The sequence below is a fragment of the Anomaloglossus baeobatrachus genome, chromosome 11, assembly GCF_048569485.1.
Source record: "Anomaloglossus baeobatrachus isolate aAnoBae1 chromosome 11, aAnoBae1.hap1, whole genome shotgun sequence".
NCBI classification, from domain to species: domain Eukaryota; kingdom Metazoa; phylum Chordata; class Amphibia; order Anura; family Aromobatidae; genus Anomaloglossus; species Anomaloglossus baeobatrachus.
The window spans coordinates 24,450,128-24,477,562 of record NC_134363.1 but is presented as its reverse complement, the minus strand read 5'-3'; positions in this window follow the sequence as shown (position 1 = coordinate 24,477,562).

The window sequence follows — 27,435 nt, the reverse complement described above, 5'->3', positions numbered from 1 at the left end:
CACTTTTTCTCCATTTTTTTTCTCCACTTTTACTCCACTTTTTCTCCATTTTTACTCCACTTTTTCTCCACTTTTTCTCCACTTTTTCTCCACTTTTACTCCACTTTTTCTCCATTTTTACTCCACTTTTTCTCCACTTTTTCTCCACTTTTTCTCCACTTTTCCTCCACTTTTCTCCACTTTTACTCCACTTTTCCTCCACTTTTACTCCACTTTTTCTCCACTTTTACTCCACTTTTTCTCCATTTTTACTCCACTTTTTCTCCATTTTACTCCAACTTTTTCTCCACTTTTACTCCACTTTTTCTCCATTTTTACTCCACTTTTTCTCCACTTTTCCTCCACTTTTCCTCCACTTTTCCTCCACTTTTACTCCACTTTTATTCCACTTTTCCTCCACTTTTACTCCACTTTTTCTCCATTTTTACTCCACTTTTTCTCCACTTTTTCTCCACTTTTCTCCACGTTTACTCCACTTTTTCTCCACTTTTACTCCACTTTTTCTCCATTTTTACTCCACTTTTCTCCACTTTTTTTCCACTTTTCCTCCACTTTTTCTCCACTTTTACTCCACTTTTCCTCCACTTTTACTCCACTTTTTCTCCACTTTTACTCCACTTTTTCTCCATTTTTACTCCACTTTTTCTCCATTTTTACTCCACTTTTTCTCCACTTTTTTTCCACTTTCCTCCACTTTTTCTCCACTTTTACTCCACTTTTCCTCCACTTTACTCCACTTTTCTCCACTTTACTCCACTTTTCTCCATTTTTACTCCACTTTTTCTCCATTTTTACTCCACTTTTTCTCCATTTTTCCTCTACTTTTTCTCCATTTTTACTCCACTTTTTCACCACTTTTCCTCCACTTTTCCTCCACTTTTACTCCACTTTTATTCCACTTTTCCTCCACTTTTACTCCACTTTTTCTCCACTTTTACTCCACTTTTTCTCCATTTTTACTCCACTTTTTCTCCATTTTACTCCACTTTTTCTCCACTTTTTTTCCACTTTTCCTCCACTTTTTCTCCACTTTTACTCCACTTTTCCTCCACTTTTACTCCACTTTTTCTCCACTTTTACTCCACTTTTTCTCCACTTTACTCCACTTTTTCTCCATTTTTACTCCACTTTTTCTCCACTTTTTCTCCACTTTTCCTCCACTTTTTCTCCACTTTTTCTCCACTTTTCCTCCACTTTTACTCCACTTTTTCTCCACTTTTTTTCTCCACTTTTCTCCACTTTTACTCCACTTTTTCTTCCACTTTTTTCTCCACTTTTTCTCCACTTTTCTTCATTTTACTCCACTTTTTCTCCACTTTTTCTCCATTTTTACTCCACTTTTTCTCCACTTTTTCTCCACTTTTTCTCCATTTTTTTTCTCCACTTTTTTTCCATTTTTTTTCTCCACGTTTACTCCACTTTTTCTCCATTTTTACTCCACTTTTTCTCCACTTTTTCTCCACTTTTTCTCCACTTTTACTCCACTTTTTCTCCATTTTTACTCCACTTTTTCTCCATTTTTACTCCACTTTTTCTCCACTTTTCTCCACTTTTCCTCCACTTTTTCTCCACTTTTTCTCCACTTTTCCTCCACTTTTACTCCACTTTTTCTCCACTTTTACTCCACTTTTTCTCCATTTTACTCCACTTTTTCTCCACTTTTTCTCCACTTTTTCTCCACTTCTACTCCACTTTTCTCCATTTTTACTCCACTTTTTCTCCACTTTTTCTCCACTTTTCCTCCACTTTTTCTCCACTTTTACTCCACTTTTCCTCCACTTTTACTCCACTTTTTCTCCACTTTTACTCCACTTTTTCTCCATTTTACTCCACTTTTTCTCCATTTTACTCCACTTTTTCTCCACTTTTACCCCACTTTTTCTCCATTTTTACTCCACTTTTTCTCCACTTTTCCTCCACTTTTACTCCACTTTTTCTCCATTTTTACTCCACTTTTTCTCCATTTTTACTCCACTTTTTCTCCACTTTTTTTCCACTTTTCCTCCACTTTTTCTCCACTTTACTCCACTTTTCCTCCACTTTTACTCCACTTTTTCTCCACTTTTACTCCACTTTTTCTCCACTTTTACTCCACTTTTTCTCCATTTTACTCCACTTTTTCTCCACTTTTCCTCCACTTTTTCTCCACTTTTCTCCATTTTTCCTTTACTTTTACTCCACTTTTTCTCCACTTTTACTCCACTTTTTCTCCATTTTTACTCCACTTTTTCTCCACTTTTTCTCCACTTTTCCTCCACTTTTTCTCCACTTTTACTCCACTTTTTCTCCATTTTTACTCCACTTTTTCTCCACTTTTCCTCCACTTTTTCTCCATTTTTTTCTCCACTTTTTCTACATTTTTTCTCCATTTTTACTCCACTTTTTCTCCACTTTTTCTCCACTTTTTCTCCACTTTTTCTCCATTTTTACTCCACTTTTTCTCCACTTTTTCTCCACTTTTTTTCTCCACTTTTCTCCACTTTACTCCACTTTTCTCCACTTTTTTCTCCACTTTTCTCCACTTTTCTTCATTTTACTCAACTTTTTCTCCACTTTTTCTCCATTTTTACTCCACTTTTTCTCCACTTTTTCTCCACTTTTCTCCATTTTTTTCTCCACTTTTTCTCCATTTTTTTCTCCACTTTTACTCCACTTTTTCTCCATTTTTACTCCACTTTTTCTCCACTTTTTCTCCACTTTTACTCCACTTTTCTCCACTTTTTCTCCACTTTTTCTCCACTTTTCCTCCACTTTTATTCCACTTTTCTCCACTTTTACTCCACTTTTTCTCCACTTTTACTCCACTTTTTCTCCACTTTTACTCCACTTTTTCTCCATTTTACTCCACTTTTTCTCCATTTTACTCCACTTTTTCTCCACTTTTTTCCACTTTCCTCCACTTTTCTCCACTTTAACCACTTTTCCTCCACTTTTACTCCACTTTTTCTCCACTTTTACTCCACTTTTTCTCCACTTTTACTCCACTTTTTCTCCACTTTTACTCCACTTTTCTCCATTTTTACTCCACTTTTTCTCCACTTTTTCTCCACTTTCCTCCACTTTTCTCCACTTTTTCTCCACTTTTCCTCCACTTTTACTCCACTTTTCTCCACTTTTTTCTCCACTTTTTCTCCACTTTTACTCCACTTTTTCTCCACTTTTTCTCCACGTTTTTCTCCACTTTTCTTCATTTTACTCAACTTTTTCTACACTTTTTACTCCACTTTTTCTTTATCACTTTTCATTTTTTCTCCACTTTTTCTCCATTTTTTCTCCACTTTTACTCCACTTTTTCTCCATTTTACTCCACTTTTTCTCCACTTTTCTCCACTTTTCTCCACTTTTACTCCACTTTTCTCCATTTTTACTCCACTTTTTCTCCACTTTTTCTCCACTTTTTCTCCACTTTTCCTCCACTTTTCTCCACTTTTACTCCACTTTTTCCTCCACTTTTACTCCACTTTTTATCCACTTTTACTCCACTTTTTCTCCATTTTCTCCACTTTTCTCCATTTTTACTCCACTTTTTCTCCACTTTTACTCCACTTTTTCTCCATTTTTACTCCACTTTTTCTCCATTTTACTCCACTTTTTCTCCAACTTTTACTCCACTTTTTCTCCATTTTTACTCCACTTTTCTCCAATTTTCTCCACTTTTTCTCCATTTTTTTCTCCACTTTTCTCCATTTTTTTCTCCACTTTTACTCCACTTTTCTCCATTTTTACTCACTTTTTCTCCACTTTTTCTCCACTTTTACTCCACTTTTCTCCACTTTTCTCCACTTTTTCTCCACTTTCCTCCACTTTATTCACTTTTTCTCCACTTTTACTCCACTTTTTCTCCACTTTTACTCCACTTTTTCTCCACTTTTACTCCACTTTTTCTCCATTTTTACTCCACTTTTTCTCCATTTTTACTCCACTTTTTCTCCACTTTTTTCCACTTTTCCTCCACTTTTTCTCCACTTTTACTCCACTTTTCCTCCACTTTTACTCCACTTTTTCTCCACTTTTACTCCACTTTTTCTCCACTTTTACTCCACTTTTCTCCACTTTTACTCCACTTTTTCTCCATTTTTACTCCACTTTTTCTCCACTTTTCTCCACTTTTCCTCCACTTTTTCTCTACTTTTTCTCCACTTTTCCTCCACTTTTACTCCACTTTTTCTCCACTTTTTTTCTCCACTTTTTCTCCACTTTTACTCCACTTTTTCTCCACTTTTTCTCCACTTTTTCTCCACTTTCTTCATTTTACTCCACTTTTTCTCCACTTTTTCTCCACTTTTCTCCACTTTTTCTCCACTTTTTCTCCATTTTTTTCTCCACTTTTTCTCCATTTTTTTTCTCCACTTTTACTCCACTTTTTCTCCATTTTTACTCCACTTTTTCTCCACTTTTCTCCACTTTTTCTCCACTTTTACTCCACTTTTCTCCATTTTACTCCACTTTTCTCCACTTTTCTCCACTTTTCTCCACTTTTCCTCCACTTTTTCTCCACTTTTACTCCACTTTTCCTCCACTTTTACTCCACTTTTTCTCCACTTTTACTCCACTTTTTCTCCATTTTACTCCACTTTTTCTCCATTTTTACTCCACTTTTTCTCCACTTTTACTCCACTTTTTCTCCATTTTTACTCCACTTTTCTCCACTTTTCCTCCACTTTTCTCACTTTTACTCCACTTTTATTCCACTTTCCTCCACTTTTACTCCACTTTTTCTCCTTTTTTACTCCACTTTTTCTCCACTTTTTCTCCACTTTTTCTCCACGTTTACTCCACTTTTCTCACTTTTACTCCACTTTTTCTCCATTTTTACTCCACTTTTTCTCCACTTTTTTCCACTTTTCCTCCACTTTTTCTCCACTTTTACTCCACTTTTCCTCCACTTTTACTCCACTTTTTCTCCACTTTTACTCCACTTTTTCTCCATTTTTACTCACTTTTCTCATTTTTACTCCACTTTTTCTCCACTTTTTTCCACTTTTCCTCCACTTTTTCTCCACTTTTACTCCACTTTTCCTCCACTTTTACTCCACTTTTCTCCACTTTACTCCACTTTTTCTCCATTTTACTCCACTTTTTCTCCATTTTTACTCCACTTTTTCTCCATTTTTCCTCTACTTTTCTCCATTTTTACTCCACTTTTTCTCCACTTTTCCTCCACTTTTCCTCCACTTTTACTCCACTTTTATTCCACTTTTCTCCACTTTTACTCCACTTTTTCTCCACTTTTACTCCACTTTTTCTCCATTTTTACTCCACTTTTCTCCATTTTACTCCACTTTTCTCCACTTTTTTCCACTTTCTCACTTTTTTCCACTTTTCTCCACTTTTCCTCCACTTTTACTCCACTTTTCTCCACTTTTACTCCACTTTTCTCCACTTTTACTCCACTTTTCTCCACTTTTCTCCACTTTTCCTCCACTTTCCTCCACTTTACTCCCTTTTTACTCCACTTTTTCTCCATTTTTACTCCACTTTTTCTCCACTTTTTTTCCACTTTTCCTCCACTTTTTCTCCACTTTTACTCCACTTTTCCTCCACTTTTACTCCACTTTTCCTCCACTTTTACTCCACTTTTTCTCCACTTTTACTCCACTTTTTCTCCACTTTTACTCCACTTTTTCTCCACTTTTACTCCACTTTTTCTCCATTTTTACTCCACTTTTTCTCCACTTTTTCTCCACTTTTCCTCCACTTTTTCTCCACTTTTTTCTCCACTTTTCCTCCACTTTTACTCCACTTTTTCTCCACTTTTTCTCCACTTTTCTCCACTTTTACTCCACTTTTCTCCACTTTTTCTCCACTTTTTCTCCACTTTTCTTCATTTTACTCCACTTTTTCTCCACTTTTTCTCCATTTTTACTCCACTTTTTCTCCACTTTTTCTCCACTTTTTCTCCATTTTTTTCTCCACTTTTTCTCCATTTTTTTTTCTCCACTTTTACTCCACTTTTTCTCCATTTTTACTCCACTTTTTCTCCACTTTTTCTCCACTTTTTCTCCACTTTTACTCCACTTTTTCTCCATTTTTACTCCACTTTTTCTCCACTTTTCTCCACTTTTCTCCACTTTTCCTCCACTTTTTCTCCACTTTTACTCCACTTTTCCTCCACTTTTACTCCACTTTTTCTCCACTTTTACTCCACTTTTTCTCCATTTTTACTCCACTTTTTCTCCATTTTTACTCCACTTTTTCTCCACTTTTACTCCACTTTTTCTCCATTTTTACTCCCACTTTTTCTCCATTTTTACTCCACTTTTTCTCCACTTTTACTCCACTTTTTCTCCATTTTTACTCCACTTTTTCTCCACTTTTCTCCACTTTTTCTCCATTTTTTTCTCCACTTTTTCTCCATTTTTTTCTCCACTTTTACTCCACTTTTTCTCCATTTTTACTCCACTTTTTCTCCACTTTTTCTCCACTTTTACTCCACTTTTTCTCCACTTTTTCTCCACTTTTTCTCCACTTTTCCTCCACTTTTATTCCACTTTTCTCCACTTTTACTCCACTTTTTCTCCACTTTTACTCCACTTTTTCTCCACTTTTACTCCACTTTTTCTCCATTTTACTCCACTTTTTCTCCATTTTTACTCACTTTTTCTCCACTTTTTTTCCACTTTTCCTCCACTTTTTCTCCACTTTTACTCCACTTTTCCTCCACTTTTACTCCACTTTTTCTCCACTTTTACTCCACTTTTTCTCCACTTTTACTCCACTTTTCTCCACTTTTACTCCACTTTTTCTCCATTTTTACTCCACTTTTTCTCCACTTTTTCTCCACTTTTCCTCCACTTTTTCTCCACTTTTTCTCCACTTTTCCTCCACTTTTACTCCACTTTTTCTCCACTTTTTTTCTCCACTTTTTCTCCACTTTTACTCCACTTTTTCTCCACTTTTTTCTCCACTTTTTCTCCACTTTTCTTCATTTTACTCCACTTTTTCTCCACTTTTTCTCCACTTTTTCTCCACTTTTTCTCCACTTTTCTCCACTTTTTCTCCATTTTTTTTCTCCACTTTTTCTCCATTTTTTTTCTCCACTTTTACTCCACTTTTTCTCCATTTTTACTCCACTTTTTCTCCACTTTTTCTCCACTTTTTCTCCACTTTTACTCCACTTTTTCTCCATTTTTACTCCACTTTTTCTCCACTTTTTCTCCACTTTTTCTCCACTTTTCCTCCACTTTTTCTCCACTTTTACTCCACTTTTCCTCCACTTTTACTCCACTTTTTCTCCACTTTTACTCCACTTTTTCTCCATTTTTACTCCACTTTTTCTCCATTTTTACTCCACTTTTTCTCCACTTTTACTCCACTTTTTCTCCATTTTTACTCCACTTTTTCTCCACTTTTCCTCCACTTTTCCTCCACTTTTACTCCACTTTTATTCCACTTTTCCTCCACTTTTACTCCACTTTTTCTCCATTTTTACTCCACTTTTTCTCCACTTTTTCTCCACTTTTTCTCCACGTTTACTCCACTTTTTCTCAACTTTTACTCCACTTTTTCTCCATTTTACTCCACTTTTTCTCCACTTTTTTTCCACTTTTCCTCCACTTTTTCTCCACTTTTACTCCACTTTTCCTCCACTTTTACTCCACTTTTTCTCCACTTTTACTCCACTTTTTCTCCATTTTTACTCCACTTTTTCTCCATTTTTACTCCACTTTTTCTCCACTTTTTTTCCACTTTTCCTCCACTTTTTCTCCACTTTTACTCCACTTTTCCTCCACTTTTACTCCACTTTTTCTCCACTTTTACTCCACTTTTTCTCCATTTTTACTCCACTTTTTCTCCATTTTTACTCCACTTTTTCTCCATTTTTCCTCTACTTTTTCTCCATTTTTACTCCACTTTTCTCCACTTTTCCTCCACTTTTCTCCACTTTTACTCCACTTTTATTCCACTTTTCCTCCACTTTTACTCCACTTTTTCTCCACTTTTACTCCACTTTTTCTCCATTTTTACTCCACTTTTTCTCCATTTTTACTCCACTTTTTCTCCACTTTTTTTCCACTTTTCCTCCACTTTTTCTCCACTTTTACTCCACTTTTCCTCCACTTTTACTCCACTTTTTCTCCACTTTTACTCCACTTTTTCTCCACTTTTACTCCACTTTTTCTCCATTTTTACTCCACTTTTTCTCCACTTTTTCTCCACTTTTCCTCCACTTTTTCTCCACTTTTTCTCCACTTTTCCTCCACTTTTACTCCACTTTTTCTCCACTTTTTTCTCCACTTTTTCTCCACTTTTACTCCACTTTTTCTCCACTTTTTTCTCCACTTTTTCTCACTTTTCTCATTTTACTCCACTTTTCTCCACTTTTTCTCCATTTTTACTCCACTTTTTCTCCACTTTTTCTCCACTTTTTCTCCATTTTTTTTCTCCACTTTTTCTCCATTTTTTTCTCCACGTTTACTCCACTTTTTCTCCATTTTACTCCACTTTTTCTCCACTTTTTCTCCACTTTTTCTCCACTTTTACTCCACTTTTCTCCATTTTTACTCCACTTTTTCTCCATTTTTACTCCACTTTTTCTCCACTTTTACTCCACTTTTTCTCCATTTTTACTCCACTTTTTCTCCACTTTTCCTCCACTTTTCCTCCACTTTTACTCCACTTTTATTCCACTTTTCCTCCACTTTTACTCCACTTTTTCTCCATTTTTACTCCACTTTTTCTCCACTTTTTCTCCACTTTTTCTCCACTTTTACTCCACTTTTTCTCCACTTTTACTCCACTTTTTCTCCATTTTTACTCCACTTTTTCTCCACTTTTTTTCCACTTTTCCTCCACTTTTTCTCCACTTTTACTCCACTTTTCCTCCACTTTTACTCCACTTTTTCTCCACTTTTACTCCACTTTTTCTAAACTTTTACTCCACTTTTTCTCCACTTTTACTCCACTTTTTCTCCATTTTTACTCCACTTTTTCTCCACTTTTTCTCCACTTTTACTCCACTTTTTCTCCATTTTTACTCCACTTTTTCTCCACTTTTTCTCCACTTTTTCTCCACTTTTCCTCCACTTTTTCTCCACTTTTACTCCACTTTTCCTCCACTTTTTCTCCACTTTTTCTCCACTTTTACTCCACTTTTTCTCCACTTTTACTCCACTTTTTCTCCACTTTTACTCCACTTTTTCTCCATTTTTACTCCACTTTTTCTCCACTTTTCCTCCACTTTTTCTCCACTTTTTCTCCACTTTTCCTCCACTTTTACTCCACTTTTCTCCACTTTTACTCCACTTTTTCTCCATTTTTACTCCACTTTTTCTCCACTTTTTCTCCACTTTTTCTCCACTTTTACTCCACTTTTTCTCCATTTTTACTCCACTTTTTCTCCACTTTTTCTCCACTTTCCTCACTTTTCTCCACTTTTACTCCACTTTTCCTCCACTTTTACTCCACTTTTTCTCCACTTTTACTCCACTTTTTCTCCATTTTTACTCCACTTTTTCTCCATTTTTACTCCACTTTTTCTCCACTTTTACTCCTCTTTTTCTCCATTTTACTCCACTTTTTCTCCACTTTTCCTCCACTTTCCTCCACTTTTACTCCACTTTTATTCCACTTTTCCTCCACTTTTACTCCACTTTTTCTCCACTTTTACTCACTTTTTCTCCATTTTTACTCCACTTTTTCTCCATTTTTACTCCACTTTTTCTCCACTTTTTTTCCACTTTTCCTCCACTTTTTCTCCATTTTTACTCCACTTTTTCTCCACTTTTCCTCCACTTTTCCTCCACTTTTACTCCACTTTTATTCCACTTTTCCTCCACTTTTACTCCACTTTTTCTCCATTTTTACTCCACTTTTTCTCCACTTTTTCTCCACTTTTTCTCCACTTTTACTCCACTTTTTCTCCACTTGTACTCCACTTTTTCTCCATTTTTACTCCACTTTTTCTCCACTTTTTTCCACTTTTCCTCCACTTTTTCTCCACTTTTACTCCACTTTTCCTCCACTTTTACTCCACTTTTTCTCCACTTTTACTCCACTTTTTCTCCACTTTTACTCCACTTTTTCTCCACTTTTACTCCACTTTTTCTCCATTTTTACTCCACTTTTTCTCCACTTTTTCTCCACTTTTACTCCACTTTTTCTCCATTTTTACTCCACTTTTTCTCCACTTTTCTCCACTTTTTCTCCACTTTTCTCCACTTTTTCTCCACTTTTACTCCACTTTTCCTCCACTTTTTCCCCACTTTTTCTCCACTTTTACTCCACTTTTTCTCCACTTTTACTCCACTTTTTCTCCACTTTTACTCCACTTTTTCTCCATTTTTACTCCACTTTTTCTCCACTTTTCCTCCACTTTTTCTCCACTTTTTCTCCACTTTTCCTCCACTTTTACTCCACTTTTTCTCCACTTTTACTCCACTTTTTCTCCATTTTTACTCCACTTTTTCTCCATTTTTACTCCACTTTTTCTCCACTTTTACTCCACTTTTTCTTCATTTTTACTCCACTTTTTCTCCACTTTTCCTCCACTTTTCCTCCACTTTTACTCCACTTTTATTCCACTTTTCCTCCACTTTTACTCCACTTTTTCTCCACTTTTACTCCACTTTTTCTCCATTTTTACTCCACTTTTTCTCCATTTTTACTCCACTTTTTCTCCACTTTTTTTTCCACTTTTCCTCCACTTTTTCTCCACTTTTACTCCACTTTTCCTCCACTTTTACTCCACTTTTTCTCCACTTTTACTCCACTTTTTCTCCATTTTTACTCCACTTTTTCTCCATTTTTACTCCACTTTTTCTCCACTTTTCCTCTACTTTTTCTCCATTTTTACTCCACTTTTTCTCCACTTTTCCTCCACTTTTCCTCCACTTTTACTCCACTTTTATTCCACTTTTCCTCCACTTTTACTCCACTTTTTCTCCACTTTTACTCCACTTTTTCTCCATTTTTACTCCACTTTTTCTCCATTTTTACTCCACTTTTTCTCCACTTTTTCTCCATTTTTACTCCACTTTTTCTCCATTTTTACTCCACTTTTTCTCCACTTTTTTTCCACTTTTCCTCCACTTTTTCTCCACTTTTACTCCACTTTTCCTCCACTTTTACTCCACTTTTTCTCCACTTTTACTCCACTTTTTCTCCACTTTTACTCCACTTTTTCTCCACTTTTACTCCACTTTTTCTCCATTTTTACTCCACTTTTTCTCCACTTTTTCTCCACTTTTCCTCCACTTTTTCTCCACTTTTTCTCCACTTTTCCTCCACTTTTACTCCACTTTTTCTCCACTTTTTTTCTCCACTTTTTCTCCACTTTTACTCCACTTTTTCTCCACTTTTTTCTCCACTTTTTCTCCACTTTTCTTCATTTTACTCCACTTTTTCTCCACTTTTTCTCCATTTTTACTCCACTTTTTCTCCACTTTTCCTCCACTTTTCCTCCACTTTTCCTCCACTTTTATTCCACTTTTCCTCCACTTTTACTCCACTTTTTCTCCATTTTTACTCCACTTTTTCTCCACTTTTTTTCCACTTTTCCTCCACTTTTTCTCCATTTTTACTCCACTTTTTCTCCACTTTTTTTCCACTTTTCCTCCACTTTTTCTCCACTTTTACTCCACTTTTTCTCCATTTTTACTCCACTTTTTCTCCACTTTTTTCCACTTTTCCTCCACTTTTTCTCCACTTTTACTCCACTTTTCCTCCACTTTTACTCCACTTTTTCTCCACTTTTACTCCACTTTTTCTCCACTTTTACTCCACTTTTCTCCACTTTTACTCCACTTTTTCTCCATTTTTACTCCACTTTTTCTCCATTTCTCCACTTTTACTCCACTTTTCATTTACTCCACTTTTTCTCCACTTTTCCTCCACTTTTTCTCCACTTCTCCTCCACTTTTTCTCCACTTTTACTCCACTTTTCCTTCACTTTTACTCCACTTTTTCTCCACTTTTACTCCACTTTTTCTCCATTTTTACTCCACTTTTTCTCCATTTTTACTCCACTTTTTCTCCACTTTTACTCCACTTTTTCTCCATTTTTACTCAACATTTTCTCCACTTTTCCTCCACTTTTCCTCCACTTTTATTCCACTTTTCCTCCACTTTTACTCCACTTTTTCTCCACTTTTACTCCACTTTTTCTCAATTTTTACTCCACTTTTTCTCCACTTTTTCTCCACTTTTACTCCACTTTTTCTCCATTTTTACTCCACTTTTTCTCCACTTTTTCTCCACTTTTTCTCCACTTTTCCTCCACTTTTTCTCCACTTTTACTCCACTTTTCCTCCACTTTTTCTCCACTTTTTCTCCACTTTTACTCCACTTTTTCTCCATTTTTACTCCACTTTTTCTCCACTTTTTCTCCACTTTTTCTCCACTTTTACTCCACTTTTTCTCCACTTTTTTCCACTTTTCCTCCACTTTTTCTCCACTTTTCCTCCACTTTTACTCCACTTTTGTTCCACTTTTCCTCCACTTTTACTCCACTTTTTCTCCACTTTTACTCCACTTTTTCTCCATTTTTACTCCACTTTTTCTCCATTTTTACTCCACTTTTTCTCCACTTTTTTCCACTTTTCATCCACTTTTTCTCCACTTTTACTCCTCTTTTCCTCCATTTTTAAACCACTTTTTCTCCATTTTTACTCCACTTTTTCTCCACTTTTCCTCCACTTTTTCTCCATTTTTACTCCACTTTTTCTCCACTTTTCCTCCACTTTTCCTCCACTTTTACTCCACTTTTATTCCACTTTTCCTCCACTTTTACTCCACTTTTTCTCCACTTTTACTCCACTTTTTCTCCATTTTACTCCACTTTTTCTCCATTTTTACTCCACTTTTTCTCCACTTTTTTTCCACTTTTCCTCCACTTTTTCTCCACTTTTGCTCCACTTTTCCTCCACTTTTACTCCACTTTTTCTCCACTTTTACTCCACTTTTTCTCCACTTTTACTCCACTTTTTCTCCACTTTTACTCCACTTTCTCTCCATTTTTACTCCACTTTTTCTCCACTTTTTCTCCACTTTTCCTCCACTTTTTCTCCACTTTTTCTCCACTTTTCCTCCACTTTTACTCCACTTTTTCTCCACTTTTACTCCACTTTTTCTCCATTTTTACTCCACTTTTTCTCCACTTTTTCTCCACTTTTCCTCCACTTTTTCTCCACTTTTACTCCACTTTTTCTCCATTTTTACTCCACTTTTTCTCCACTTTTCCTCCACTTTTTCTCCATTTTTTTCTCCACTTTTTCTACATTTTTTTCTCCATTTTTACTCCACTTTTTCTCCACTTTTTCTCCACTTTTTCTCCACTTTTTCTCCATTTTTACTCCACTTTTTCTCCACTTTTTCTCCACTTTTTTTCTCCACTTTTTCTCCACTTTTACTCCACTTTTTCTCCACTTTTTTCTCCACTTTTTCTCCACTTTTCTTCATTTTACTCCACTTTTTCTCCACTTTTTCTCCATTTTTACTCCACTTTTTCTCCACTTTTTCTCCACTTTTTCTCCATTTTTTTTCTCCACTTTTTCTCCATTTTTTTTCTCCACTTTTACTCCACTTTTTCTCCATTTTTACTCCACTTTTTCTCCACTTTTTCTCCACTTTTACTCCACTTTTTCTCCATTTTTACTCCACTTTTTCTCCACTTTTTCTCCACTTTTTCTCCACTTTTACTCCACTTTTCCTCCACTTTTACTCCACTTTTTCTCCACTTTTACTCCACTTTTTCTCCATTTTTACTCCACTTTTTCTCCACTTTTACTCCACTTTTTCTCCATTTTTACTCCACTTTTTCTCCACTTTTCCTCCACTTTTCCTCCACTTTTACTCCACTTTTATTCCACTTTTCCTCCACTTTTACTCCACTTTTTCTCCACTTTTACTCCACTTTTTCTCCATTTTTACTCCACTTTTTCTCCACTTTTTCTCCACTTTTTCTCCACTTTTACTCCACTTTTTCTCCATTTTTACTCCACTTTTTCTCCACTTTTTTTCCACTTTTCCTCCACTTTTTCTCCACTTTTACTCCACTTTTCCTCCACTTTTACTCCACTTTTTCTCCACTTTTACTCCACTTTTTCTCCACTTTTACTCCACTTTTTCTCCACTTTTACTCCACTTTTTCTCCATTTTTACTCCACTTTTTCTCCACTTTTTCTCCACTTTTCCTCCACTTTTTCTCCACTTTTTCTCCACTTTTCCTCCACTTTTACTCCACTTTTTCTCCACTTTTACTCCACTTTTTCTCCATTTTTACTCCACTTTTTCTCCACTTTTTCTCCACTTTTTCTCCACTTTTACTCCACTTTTTCTCCATTTTTACTCCACTTTTTCTCCACTTTTTCTCCACTTTTTCTCCACTTTTCCTCCACTTTTTCTCCACTTTTACTCCACTTTTCCTCCACTTTTACTCCACTTTTTCTCCACTTTTACTCCACTTTTTCTCCATTTTTACTCCACTTTTTCTCCATTTTTACTCCACTTTTTCTCCACTTTTACTCCACTTTTTCTCCATTTTTACTCCACTTTTTCTCCACTTTTCCTCCACTTTTCCTCCACTTTTACTCCACTTTTATTCCGCTTTTCCTCCACTTTTACTCCACTTTTTCTCCACTTTTACTCCACTTTTTCTCCATTTTTACTCCACTTTTTCTCCATTTTTACTCCACTTTTTCTCCACTTTTTTTCCACTTTTCCTCCACTTTTTCTCCACTTTTACTCCACTTTTTCTCCACTTTTACTCCACTTTTTCTCCATTTTACTCCACTTTTTCTCCATTTTTACTCCACTTTTTCTCCACTTTTTTTCCACTTTTCCTCCACTTTTTCTCCACTTTTGCTCCACTTTTCCTCCACTTTTACTCCACTTTTTCTCCACTTTTACTCCACTTTTTCTCCACTTTTACTCCACTTTTTCTCCACTTTTCCTCCACTTTTTCTCCACTTTTTCTCCACTTTTACTCCACTTTTACTCCACTTTTTCTCCACTTTTACTCCACTTTTTCTCCATTTTTACTCCACTTTTTCTCCACTTTTTCTCCACTTTTCCTCCACTTTTTCTCCACTTTTACTCCACTTTTTCTCCATTTTTACTCCACTTTTTCTCCACTTTTCCTCCACTTTTTCTCCATTTTTTTCTCCACTTTTTCTACATTTTTTTCTCCATTTTTACTCAACTTTTTCTCCACTTTTTCTCCACTTTTTCTCCACTTTTTCTCCATTTTTACTCCACTTTTTCTCCACTTTTTCTCCACTTTTTTTCTCCACTTTTTCTCCACTTTTACTCCACTTTTTCTCCACTTTTTTCTCCACTTTTTCTCCACTTTTCTTCATTTTACTCCACTTTTTCTCCATTTTTACTCCACTTTTTCTCCACTTTTTCTCCACTTTTTCTCCATTTTTTTTCTCCACTTTTTCTCCATTTTTTTTCTCCACTTTTACTCCACTTTTTCTCCATTTTTACTCCACTTTTTCTCCACTTTTTCTCCACTTTTACTCCACTTTTTCTCCATTTTTACTCCACTTTTTCTCCACTTTTTCTCCACTTTTTCTCCACTTTTCCTCCACTTTTTCTCCACTTTTACTCCACTTTTCCTCCACTTTTACTCCACTTTTTCTCCACTTTTACTCCACTTTTTCTCCATTTTACTCCACTTTTTCTCCACTTTTACTCCACTTTTTCTCCATTTTTACTCCACTTTTTCTCCACTTTTCCTCCACTTTTCCTCCACTTTTACTCCACTTTTATTCCACTTTTCCTCCACTTTTACTCCACTTTTTCTCCACTTTTACTCCACTTTTTCTCCATTTTTACTCCACTTTTTCTCCACTTTTTCTCCACTTTTTCTCCACTTTTACTCCACTTTTTCTCCATTTTTACTCCACTTTTTCTCCACTTTTTTTCCACTTTTCCTCCACTTTTTCTCCACTTTTACTCCACTTTTCCTCCACTTTTACTCCACTTTTTCTCCACTTTTACTCCACTTTTTCTCCACTTTTACTCCACTTTTTCTCCACTTTTACTCCACTTTTTCTCCATTTTTACTCCACTTTTTCTCCACTTTTTCTCCACTTTTCCTCCACTTTTTCTCCACTTTTTCTCCACTTTTCCTCCACTTTTACTCCACTTTTTCTCCACTTTTACTCCACTTTTTCTCCATTTTTACTCCACTTTTTCTCCACTTTTTCTCCACTTTTTCTCCACTTTTACTCCACTTTTTCTCCATTTTTACTCCACTTTTTCTCCACTTTTTCTCCACTTTTTCTCCACTTTTCCTCCACTTTTTCTCCACTTTTACTCCACTTTTCCTCCACTTTTACTCCACTTTTTCTCCACTTTTACTCCACTTTTTCTCCATTTTTACTCCACTTTTTCTCCATTTTTACTCCACTTTTTCTCCACTTTTACTCCACTTTTTCTCCATTTTTACTCCACTTTTTCTCCACTTTTCCTCCACTTTTCCTCCACTTTTACTCCACTTTTATTCCGCTTTTCCTCCACTTTTACTCCACTTTTTCTCCACTTTTACTCCACTTTTTCTCCATTTTTACTCCACTTTTTCTCCATTTTTACTCCACTTTTTCTCCACTTTTTTTCCACTTTTCCTCCACTTTTTCTCCACTTTTACTCCACTTTTCCTCCACTTTTACTCCACTTTTTCTCCACTTTTACTCCACTTTTTCTCCACTTTTACTCCACTTTTTCTCCACTTTTACTCCACTTTTTCTCCATTTTTACTCCACTTTTTCTCCACTTTTTCTCCACTTTTCCTCCACTTTTTCTCCACTTTTTCTCCACTTTTCCTCCACTTTTACTCCACTTTTTCTCCACTTTTACTCCACTTTTTCTCCATTTTTACTCCACTTTTTCTCCACTTTTTCTCCACTTTTCCTCCACTTTTTCTCCACTTTTACTCCACTTTTTCTCCATTTTTACTCCACTTTTTCTCCACTTTTTCTCTACTTTTTCTCCATTTTTTTCTCCACTTTTTCTACATTTTTTTCTCCATTTTTACTCCACTTTTTCTCCACTTTTTCTCCACTTTTTCTCCACTTTTTCTCCATTTTTACTCCACTTTTTCTCCACTTTTTCTCTACTTTTTCTCCACTTTTTTTCTCCACTTTTTCTCCACTTTTTTCTCCACTTTTTCTCCACTTTTTCTCCATTTTACTCCACTTTTTCTCCACTTTTTCTCCATTTTTACTCCACTTTTTCTCCACTTTTTCTCCACTTTTTCTCCATTTTTTTCTCCACTTTTTCTTCACTTTTTCTACATTTTTTTCTCCATTTTTACTCCACTTTTTCTCCACTTTTTCTCCACTTTTACTCCACTTTTTCTCCACTTTTTTCTCCACTTTTTCTCCACTTTTTCTCCATTTTACTCCACTTTTTCTCCACTTGTTCTCCATTTTTTTCTCCACTTTTTCTCCACTTTTTCTCCATTTTTACTCCACTTTTTCTCCACTTTTTTCATGATTACAAGCAGATAAGTCCAATCTGACGAAGGCTCAGGCCGAAACGTCATTTGTAACTTGTTTTGGACAAAAACATATATGCTTATGAAAAAAATGTTTTCTTAATACGGACCAATAAAGAGTGATTTTGCATTACTAAACGTTGTGACTTACTGACTTAGTCTGGGAGATTTAGAGTGCCGAGGTTACTCACTAATTTTATCTATTATTACCTCTGAGCACCTATATACCAGTGAGCAGAGCTTCCTCTACAGTAGTTCTCCTGATTAGGCATGCCCTTACCTCATGAGCAGGGCATTACAGCTTTGGTAGCAACCATTACGACATGGACTCTGCTGCTGTGGACCCGGGGAGAGTGAGTGCAGATTCATTGCACCCACACTCCTCACATGAAGGGTCCGCACTCCTAGAAAATGGGGGATACGTTCCCTGAGTGTCTCCCCCCCCCGATATTCTAGACGGTCCAGAGTCGTCGTGGGACCTCTTTATTTTTTTTCTTACAATAAATTGGTGAAAGAGGAAATGTTTTGGGGACTGTTTTTTCAAATAAATTTCTTTTGTCGATTTTTTTTTTTTGTTAGTACTGACAGTTTATGATGTTGGGTATCTAATAGACGCCATGACATCACAAACTGCTGGGCTTGATCTCAGGTGACTTTACAGCTAGTATCAACCCGATTTATTACCCCGTTTGCCACTGCACCAGGGCACGGGATGAGCTGGGGTGAAGCGCCAGGATTGGCGCATCTAGTGGATGCGCCACGTCTGGGGTGCCTGCGGCCTGCTATTTTTAGGCTGTGAAGGCCCAATAACTATGGACCTTCTCACCCTGAGAATACCAGACCACAGCTGTCCGCTTTACCTTGGCTGGTGATCCAATTTGGGGGGGACCCTACTTTTATTGTGTAATTATTAATATTTATAAAATAATTATAAAAAAGAGCCTGAGGGGACCTCCACATTGGATCCCCAACCACGGTAAAGCTGCCAGCTGTGGTTTTCAGGCTACAGCCGTCTGCTTTACCCTAGCTGGCTATCAAAAATGGGGGGACCCAACGTCATTTTTTTTTTAACTATTTTTTAAATAGAAAAAATTAATGGGCTTCCCTGTATTTTGATTGCCAACCAAGGTAACGGCAGGCAGATGGGGGTCGCAACCCATAGCTGTCTGCTTTATCTGCTGAGAATCAAAAATACCGCGGAGCGCTACGTCATTTTTTTAAAGATTTATTTTTACAGCACTGTGATGTCCAGCAATCAAAATACAGGGAAGCCCATTTTATTTTTAGTTATTTAAATAAATAATTAAAAAAAATATATATGGGCTCCCGCTGCATTTTTTGTATTGCTAGCTAAGGGTAATCCAAGCAGCTACTGGCTGCTAACCCCCACTGCTTGGTGTTACCTTCACTGGCAATGGAAAATCCAGGGAAGCATTTTTTATTTTTTTTGCCAAAAAACTACAAAAAAAGGACGTGAGCTTCGCCATATTTTTGTATGCTAGCCAGGTACAGCAGGCAGGTGCTGGAAGAGTTGGATACAGCGCCAGAAGATGGCGCTTCTATGAAAGTGCCATTTTCTGAGGCGGCTGCAGACTGCAATTCGCAGCAGTGGGGCCCAGAAAGCTCAGGCCAACCTGTGCTGAGGATTCCAATCCCCAGCTGCCTAGTTGTACCTGGCTGGACACAAAAATGGGGCGAAGCCTACGTCATTTGTTTTCTAATTATTTCATGAAATTCATGAAATAATAAACAAAAGGGCTTCCCTTTATTTTTGGTTCCCAGCCGGGTACAAATAGGCAACTGGGGGTTGGGGGCAGCCGTACCTGCCTGCTGTACCTGGCTAGCATACAAAAATATGGCGAAGCCAGCATAATTTTTTCAGGGGGCAAAAAACTTCTGCATACAGTCCTGGATGGAGTATGCTGAGCCTTGTAGTTCTGCAGCTGCTGTCTGTCTGTATGGAGAAGAGCAGATAGCAGCTGCAGAGCTACAAGGCTCAGCATACTCCATCCAGGACTGTATGCAGAAGTTTTTTGCCCACCAAAAAAATGACGTGGGCTTCCCCATATTTTTGTATGCTAGCCAGGTACAGCAGGCAGCCACGGGCTGCCTCCAACCCCCAGTTGCCTATTTGTACCCGGCTGGGAACCAAAAATATGCGGAAGCCCATTTTTTTTAATTATTTCACTTATTTCATGAAATAATTAAAAAACAAATGACGTGGGCTTCGCCCCATTTTTGTGTCCAGCCGTGTACAACTAGGCAGCTGGGCATTGGAATCCGCAGCACAGGTTAGCCCGAGGTTTCTGGGCGCCTCTGCTGCGGATTTCAGTCCGCAGCCATCCCAGAAAATGGCGCTCTCATAGAAGCGCCATCATCTGGCGCTGTATCCAACTCTTCCAACAGCCCTGGAGCCGGGTGGCTTGTTGGGTAATCATGAGTTAATACTGGCTTTGTTTTACTAGCCAGTATTAAGCCAGAGATTCTTAATGTCAGGCACGTTTGACCCGGCCATTAAGAATCTCCAATAAAGGGTTAAAAAAAAACACCACACAGAGAAAAAATACTTTAATAGAAATAAATACACAGACACATTAGAGACTCCATCTTTATTACCCCCTGTCAGCCCTCCACGATCCTGCTCTTCTGTCTTCTTTCTTTCTAGTGTAGTAGTAGTGAGGATTGTAGTGAGGATGAGGTTCACCAGCCCATCACTTGGGGCTGGGGAACCTCATCCTCAGTACAATCCTCACTACAATCGGGAAGCAGCGTGCAGCCCTCACTCTGTGAGACGCTGACAGACGCGTTACCATAGCAACGGTGCTCTCGGAGCTGCGGTTAGCGGTGACGTCACCGCTAACTGCGTTGCTATGGCAACGGTGATCTCTGTTAATGACCGGCTGTGTCAGCCGGTCCCTAACGGAACGGGGAGTCGACCGTGTGCTAGAGCATGTCGCCGGTACACGGCGATACACATATGTGCACCGTGTACCTGAGAGATGCACTCGCAGGTCCTACATGACGCGTCATAGTCATGTGACCAGTCTGTAGCCAATGAGATAATAGCCACGTGACTGGTCACATGGCTATTCTGATGTCACGACAGGTCCTGCATCTCTGCTGGCAGTGCCGGTCACGGGAGGATTCAGCGATCATCGGATGGAATAGCGGCAGGAGACAGAGTGCAGAAGGGATCGCGAGGACCGGTAAGTGTTATGGCAATGTTTATTAACTGTTTGTGTACATTTATCATGCATTTTTCTGTGTTTGTGATTGCCTCCCATTATAGCCTATTGGCTCGAGTTCGGTTCGTCGAACGTTCGACGAACCGAACGCGAACGGGACCCCTGTTCGGCGAGCTGACCTCGAGCCGAACCGGGACCGGTTCGCTCATCTCTAGTGGAGAGATCTCAAAATGGCAGTTTGGAGAAGGCCCCCTTCAAATCCCAGGGACCTGGAGCAGTTTGCCAAAGAAGAATGGTCTAAAATTCCTGCAGAGCATTGTAAGAAACTCATTGATGGTTACCGGAAGCGGTTGTTTGCAGTGATTTTGGCTAAAGGTTGTGCAACCAAGTATTAGGCTAAGGGTGCCATTACTTTCATCTGGCCCATTTTTGGAGTTTTGTGTGAAATGATCAATGATTTGATTTTTGTTTCATTCTCTTTTGTGTTTTTTCATTGCAAGCAAAATAAATGAAGATAATACCAAAGAATTTGTGATTGCAATAATTTTCAAGAAGAAACCGAGTATTATCCGACAGAATTGCAGGGGTGCCAATACTTTTGGCCAGCACTGTAGGTAAGGTATAATGCAGAGCAAGAAAGGAAACGGAAAAAATAGTTTGATAATTAAAGAAAAAAATTCCCTCACACTAGGATGGTTTTGTTTCTTTCGATGCCATATTAGAAATTCTCATCAAGGCAAAGAAATACAAAATACATTTCCAAGTGTTCACTGTGATACTCCAATATAGATATTACTAACAAATACTGTCCATTTGTAGTGTATGAGACGAGACGCTGCACAGATTGAATTCAGCACCATGTATTTCTCCATACTGGCAGAAATATGGGAAAAAATCCCAAGAAGGGAAAGAAAAATAAAAATTACCGTATTTTTCGGACTATAAGATGCACCGGACCATATGACGCACCCTGGTTTTAGAGGAGGAAAATAGGAAAATAACATTTTAAGCAAAAAATGTGGTCATGACACACTTATGGGGCGAGGATCTGCTGTTGCAGACACTGTTATGGGGGTAATGTCCCCAAATTCTCAACTAAGGTACCCCATCCTGATAATGATCCTCCTGCCTTGTATATGATCCCCATTCTTGTATATATGTCCCTCATCCTGGTATATATTCCCATCCTGCTATATACCGCCATCATGATATAGCCCCCATCCTGCTACATAGCACCATTCTGGTATATGCCCTTATCCTGCTATATACTGCCATCCTCCTATATACTGCCATCCTGCTATATACTGCCATCCTGCTATATATCCCCATCCTGCTATATATCCCCCATCCTGGTATATGCCCTCATCATGCTATATACCCCCATCCTGCTATATACACCCATCCTGCTACATACTTCCATCCAACCTGCTATATACCCCATCCATCCTGCTATATACCCCATCCATCCTGCTATATACCCCCATCCTGCTATATACCCCCATCCATCCTGCTATATACCTTCATCCTGCTACATACCCCCATCCATCCTGCTATACACCCCCATCCATCCTGCTACATACCCCCATCCATCCTGCTATATACCCCATCCATCCTGCTATATACTCCCATCCATCTTGCTATATACCCTATCCATCCTGCTATATACCCTTACCTTGCTATATGACTCGCTACATGTGGCACACAAAAAAAATAAACGTTCATACTCACCTTTCCTTGCTCCATGCAGCATCGCTCCTCCTCCTGTCAGTGCCAGCAGCAGCGCCTCTGGAGTGTGGAGCCGTCCCCGTTCACCTGCAGCATTGCAATCTCCACCTGCCTGCCTGTCAGCTGACCTGTGTGGAGACTAGCGATGTGCACAGGGATGACATCATCGCTGTGCTCACCGCTTCTACACAGATCAGCTAGCCAGCAGACAGGAGGAGATCGCGATGCTAAAGGGGAACAGGGACAAGTGAATATACTGATTCACTGCACCGCGTGCTGATGATGATGCGCGGGGAGCAGTGAATACAGGCGCACATGGTCACTCCAGGCTGTAGTTGCCAGGGGTAATCATGCGGGCCGACTCTTTACTATGCGCGCACCCCTCGCACATCATCCCGCCCACCTGTCAGCGCCGGCTTCGGCGCTGAGGGATAATGGGAGTGAGGATTAGTGTGCATATGAAATGAGCGGTCCCACGTGGTCACGGCAGGCTGCTTCAGCCTGCTCATGCCACAGATGACCCGCTCCACCTCAGCACCCTCATTCTCCACAGCCACATTCAGACTATAAGACGCACCCCCGACTTTCCCCCAATATTTGGTGGAAAAAAGTGTGTCTTATAGACAATAAAATATAGTAATAGAGTGAGAAAATCTTTAAAAGACTAGAAAGTTCTCACCTACATATGGACTTACAAGACCCAACTTCTTCACCCTCAATATCTTGTATTTTTTAGTCATTTTTTCCTCTATCTGTCACATATATCATTCTGTACCTTTATACCACACACAATTTACTCACATTTTATTCTCTTCTTAATTGTGTTTATTTAATATCAATAACTTTTTTATCCTTTTTTTCCATTCTGGAATTGTAGATAACTCCTGTGCCAAACATTCTCTTTCCATTATAAAATAAACCAAGGTTGGTGGATATTTATCCTTGGAAGGTCTGTAGAGGACGCAGAAAGTGGTGTTGATTGGTAGATGCCCATGTGTTTCCAGTGGTGCAACAGGGTCCTTCTTCAATATCACACAATCAATAGAGAGGGAGATGGGTGAAAAATCCAAGAATATTTATCACAAGCAAATCAAACGGTCCATAAAATAATCCACCATACAGAGGGTAAAAATAGTCCAGAAACACAAATATAGTCCAGTAAGCGCACAAATGGCCCTGGGATCAGTCACACTCATACAGCAGTCCTTCTCTAGGGAAATAAGGGTTTGTCACAGTCTCTCTGGGGTGCTGGCCACAGCCTCAGCTTCACCCTCAGAGGTTCAATCTTGCTTATTCTCTCTTGCAAGTCTCACTTAGAATGACAATCCCCCAGGTAAGCACAGAGTTTAAGTGGATCCTAGGCCCCCCTCCCGCAGACCTACCAGACCTATGGACAGAAACACTACAGGGGGTGATTACCTACAGACAATACAATGTACACCCAAGGAATACAAATAATGGACAGTGAACCACGCCTCAAATACGAACCTACACAACATTATACACAACCCCCCATATTCCACCATCACAACCAGTATTAGGCTCCTTCTGGACAATGAATTATGTGTGGTTTGCCATTGGAGAAAATAGGCTTAACAGAGTTTTACTCTCTGTAATAGACGTTTCCGCTGTTCATTTTTATTATTACAAAAAATCAATAAAATTGTTCCCCTCTTTCGGCCTTCTATAGCAGTTAATGGTCCTTGTACCCCAGACACAAATTATTACTTATGATACAATAAAGGTAGTGGAAGACTGAGGATCTATCTGCTGAGCCGGATACAAGCCAGATCTGCCGACCACAGAAGGAACCATACCTCCAGCCTTACCGGTCATAATGTGGCATATAACTATGATTCGATGCCAAGTAACATCAGATACATCATTCACTGTAATATCTGGTCCCGTCCGCATGTGACTGCACAGAAAGATAACTGTGAACATTTCTCTGACTAATCAGATACAATCTCAACATCCGGTCACTTAATTTTGTATATTAAGCCGATCTATATAAAGTCACATTATTTGTTTCTTCTTTGGTTATTTCTTTGGAAAACATGATACATTGTATCTTCTGCAGAAGGGAATAATCTGAGAAATGATGAGGTAAGTGACTGAAAATCTCTTGATGCCCCTAAATAAAAGCAGGACTGACAAGGTGCCTCCAGAATCTACATTATTAGTAAATTGAGTTCCCCTGTGTGTAATTTAGTCTGAGGTTTTGTCTGAGAATATCAAGGATCCGGCAGCATCAGGAGATTCATGAGGTCATAATTTTCCCAATTATTTGAGGCCACAATTTTCAATTTTTTTTTAAAAAAAATAATTGGAAAACTATGTATCAATTACACTTCACCAATTATTGCTGCTTAGTGTTTGTATATTACATAAAATCCAAATGAAATACATTTAAATTTCTGAGTGTATCATGAAAAATGTGGAAAAGTTATAATGGTATGAATACTTTTTGGATCTCAGTTGACGTTAGCTCATCATATACAATAATACTATTCTGCATGATTTGGCTGCAGTTTCTTTCAATAGTTTTTTTGCACACATGCAGTGACTATACATTTGATCTCCATTATTTGCCTAAGCTGGCTATCAACTTTTTATTAAAATATAATATTTTCTGTTTTGGCTCTGAATTTTATATTTAACTATCTGGACCATTGATAGAAGCGGCATTCCTCTCTTCGATCTCCCATACATGCATGGCTTAGTGGGAATTTAGAGAATCGCACAAAATGGACAATTCTATGATGTGGACTATTGTCTGGTATGGTTGCTATATCGATGATTTGCTCATCATCTGGAATGAAGATATGGCGTCCATAACATACATTAGTTATTATTTACATTTTAATTTTCTTAATTTATCATTTATATTTCTCACCAACTCTCTGAGATAAGCTAATTTGAGATTGGTAGGTGAGGTTCACTTCTAATTAAAGATTAGAAGATCTTTTGAAACTCAATTCTAATTCTACAAAGAATTCATCCCAAAAAGTTGTGATGAATACATTTGAATACATTTCAGTACTGGAAAGCTTGTAATTGCTAATAAACTAAACATGGTGCAAAAGAAAGAGGTAAAGAGAGAAAGAGAGTAGATACCACTTATCATAAGAGCTTTCATGCTACAGGAGAGAGAACATTGCTAACCATAAGAGCTTACACGCTACAGGAGAGGGAGAGAGAGGATAAAGATAATAAGCTGCAGTTTGATAGTGGTAAGTGTGCAGCTTCTTTTCCTTATTATAGTCATGTGTTTTTAGGCTAGCACCTAATTCAAACATATAGGTGTTTCAGTCAGTCTTTTCTGAATTGCACGCAGTTTCTTCTGACTGAGAACCTAGAACCTCGCATTATTACTAGACTCTATTCATGATCCTATATAGCCAGGGGCCTTTGCCAATACTTGCAGATTTTTAATTGCACAAAGAAAGGCATTAAGGTTAGGTTCCCAAAAAATTAGAGATTACCTTGTCGTTTGTTTTTTGGCTCATTTGCATTAATGAATACATTTGCTAAAAAACTCTACTACTTTCATATATTCATAGCAGTTTTGCAATACCATTTTCATATATTCATTTTTTCCAGATAGTAAAATATATTTTTCATTGTTCATAGCATCCCTATAGAAGTAATGCTTTATCATTTTTCATGTTTATATTTTGATAGTGGTTAGTGAGCAGCTTATTCTACTTATTATAGTCATGTATTTTAAGGCAAACACCTAATTCACACATATAAGTGTTCCAGTCAGTCTTCCGCCCATATGGAGGCAGTGAGTGGTTTGCATATGTAAAGCACCCAATCTCCAAATTTGAACTGTGTTTTTTTTTTGTAAAATGGAACCTCAGGTTTGCTCATCTCATTTGCTCTTTTCTTTTTGGCAGCTCGCTCCTCCATGCTTCCTTTGCTTAGTTGATCTAATCAGTTTTTTGCTCTGCTGCGCCTTCTCTTCATGATGCAAAGAGGAGGAAGGGTGCAATAGAGGGCACACAATTTAAAGATGGAAATAACCTAAATAGCAAACTTAGCAGGTACTCGCCCTCCCTGGTCCAGCACCAGATCCCCCAATTCTGGCTGTAATTTTGGTGTCATTGATGCAGGGAAAAACTGAGAATAGAAGAAGCAGCGGGGATCTGGTACTGAAGCCAGAGAGGGGAAGTACCTGCTGGGTTTGTTATTTTAGGTATTTTTCTGAGTTGGGGCTCAATTTTCTGAATGTGGACAAGTCCTTTAATAGCTGATGTGAATCTCCGCCTGTCCCCAGCTACAGCAGCTTCTGTGCACAACACTCTCTCTACAGGGGTTAGAGCTGTATTCTGTTACACAAGTCTGTCTAATACAGAACTAAATGCATTAATACTTGCATAATTTTATCACTGAACTCAACAGAAACAAAATCTTTTGTATTGAAGTTTTCTCATAATGGACTGAAAGCACAGATGTTGCGGGCGGAGGATCCGCGCTCGCTAACGCTCGGGTCCGGGGCCTCTGCTGGGTGCTGCTCGGTGGCTCGAGTGGTGGGCTGGACCCGGGGACTCGAGCAGCGCTCCTCGCCCGGCGAGTGAAAAGGGGTTTGGGTAGTTGGTTTGGGGAGATAGTTCGTGACGCCACCCACGGGTCGTGGTGATAATGGGCACCACCGCTGCTGGTGACGGGGATCTTGGGAGCGATGGCAGGGAGCAGCTAGGATGTTGGTTTCCCCTCCATGGGTAGGGGTTGGTGATCCCGGGGCCCGGTGGTGAGATGGGGAAGCTGGATGGCTGGGGGTTTTGCAGGATTGCAGGGGCAGCGCGGTGTGGTGCCGGATGGCACTGTGGTACTCACTCAGGCACAAAGTCACAGAGTCTCTGGTAAACCAAACGGCTGGATGGACGGGTCCCGCAGTCGGCTGCAGTGTCTTTGCTCTCCCCGGACAGGTGATGGTGGCTGTCTTTCCCTGCACCTGTGTAGTCTGTTTTGACTCCGATGGCTTCCCAATGGTAGTCCGCTCCCCGGCGTATAGGTACCGGAGGAGCCCGTTTTGTCCGCAGGCGCTGGCCCTTGGATCTCTAGCCTGTGGCGGTGGCT